This window comes from Trematomus bernacchii, unplaced genomic scaffold (genome assembly GCF_902827165.1).
Source record: "Trematomus bernacchii unplaced genomic scaffold, fTreBer1.1, whole genome shotgun sequence".
Lineage (NCBI taxonomy): Eukaryota > Metazoa > Chordata > Actinopteri > Perciformes > Nototheniidae > Trematomus > Trematomus bernacchii.
The window spans coordinates 1,080,677-1,083,113 of record NW_022987621.1 but is presented as its reverse complement, the minus strand read 5'-3'; positions in this window follow the sequence as shown (position 1 = coordinate 1,083,113).

The window sequence follows — 2,437 nt, the reverse complement described above, 5'->3', positions numbered from 1 at the left end:
GGGGGGGAGAGACAGAGAGCGGAAGGTACAGACAGTGAGAGAGGGAAGAAAAAGAACGAGTAATGAAAAACTTAAATATTTACGTCCTGATAAGGAAGCATCACATTGGAATAAAACATTCCTGATTATTATTATTAGAGGTTAACACTGTCAAACCCCCCCACCAAACTGCATCTAGTTGTTCAGAGTGCGGGCAGCATGCTGAAAGGAAACAACTCCATATGGGTTATTACATTTAAACTGTCATTACATCTGTGACAGTAACTATTTCTAACTGAGCCTTTGGTGATACACACTCAGAGAATCCAGGACAGAGTGACCAAGAACAGAGAGAGGAACAGCAGCAGAGCCTTCCTCTCTCCTCTCAGTCTGTGGGCCCCGGCCTGCAGGACTCGGCTGGTCAGGCAGCGGGGGGGCTGGAGACCCCCAGTGTCATAGAGGCCATCACACAGCCTGGGCAGGGAGGACAGTTGAACTCTACCCAGAGCCTGACATGCTTTACAACATGTTCATCATTCAACACCACCAGCTGAGCTCAGCATCGCAAGAAACTCAAAAGAAAGAAGAAACCAATGAATATACACTGCTGTAGTAATAAGCGAGTCACTTCACTCTTTCTGTCTCGTGGTTCTAGTTAAAAGAAAAACCAAATGTTTGAAGAAGCTGGAGGAGTGATGGAGTGGAACCCATGGACAACGTGCTGCACGGAGATCAGCTGCATCAGAACCAGCCGTAAACCGGTCTCTGGTGGTCTGTGAGGGGGGGGGGGGGGGGGGGGGGGGGGGGGCAGGGGCAGTCTGTGAACTGTACACTGTTGGACTGACGGAGTGAATGTAACCCAGAGGCTTGAGAAGGTATTGCTAATATCTATTTATCTTTTGTATTAGAGTGAATGTATTATATAGCAGGCCATGTGTCTCAAAAGCATGTGGGAATGTTCCGGCAGGGCTTTATTCCAGTTTGGCTTCATGTTTGTGCCAAAGGACCCATAGCTGCTCTAATAAAGATACAGATACTTCTTGTTCAAAGAGGCAATGAATACAGCTTCTTTTCCTGGAACACAGCGACTCTATAGTCCGTCAGTGCTATGTTGTCCTCATTTCAACTGATTTTACATTTGTGTTTAAGTGTCTTCACTTTTTAGGTTTGAAATCCAAGAGGTTAGGATCCTTCATTTCTTAGGGGTTTTGCCAGTTTGCTGCACAGGTTAGCATTACATCTCTCCAGTCATTCACTGGATCAATAGTGAACTTTTACGTTTAGGGATAGGCCTGGATTTTGACACGTCTTAGTCCTTAAATTCTGAATTCTGAAGTTAAAGCAGTCAGTACAGTGCAGAGTTAACATCTTTCAAAGACTGCAAACACAAAGCAACTTGTACTGTGTTGTAATGTCACATGAAACAGTGGTTAGCACTTAGTTTAGCTCTCTTTGTGTTCCTGTTGAGATATAGTAGGCTAAGCTTTTTGGCTGCAATCACTATAGCTGCAGAACCATAAATATTCAAATGAATATACTGTATATTCATTTGAATAAAGCCCTGCGCTGGGTTTCCTTTGGAGATGCTTTGGCTTTACGCTTGCATGTTCTGGAATCATCCAACTTGTATTTTATAGATTCTTTTCAAAAGCTATACTTTGTGATGGCAAGTCCTCCGTTGGATCCTAACAACCACAGGAACTTTTTCAAATGTCTCAAAACACAATCAGGTAGAAAGGTTCCAGCCAGAGTTTAGCACGCTGTGAGGAACACTGACAGCAGAGGCACCAGTTCAGTGCTCCTCTGATCAAAACCTCGCCAGTATCATCACTGCTCCACTCTGCAATATATTACTTGAGAGCTAAACTTCAGAGCACAGCCTCGTTGTATTATTCTACAACAGTCGGATGACTGTTCTGGAATCATCCAACTTCTCTGCTGTCTTTATCATTCTACACAGATAAAGACTTATCTGTGTAGATTCAAATATATTTTTGACAGGGTATGTTCCAGGTCATTAATAAGAGTTTATGAATGTCACCCCCTCAGCTGTGTGTCAGATGCGGCTGTATGAGTGGATAAAGGTTGCTGGTTTGATGCTTCCTGTCTGTGTTCATGTGATGCTCGTGTCGTGCTAAACGTGTACAGAAAGTAACACGAGGAGATCCCCGCTGCAGAGATATGTTCAGGCTACACAACAATCAGATCTTCTGAAATAAGGAATCAGAAAGGAAATGACTGCAAGCATCAACTACCCACATCTCTGAGCCACTGTCTCTGAGCAATGAATGCAGTAATGCAGCCAAACATCAGCTGAGATATAACGGAGTACTGTCAGAGTCCAGATGCCTTTCTTTCAGCTTGTACTCAACGGCTACTTTCGGTTTGATTTAATAGAAGCGTTTCCAAGCTTGTGTTTCTTGTTTTGACTGTGACTGTTCTCTGATTGTAATGCTGC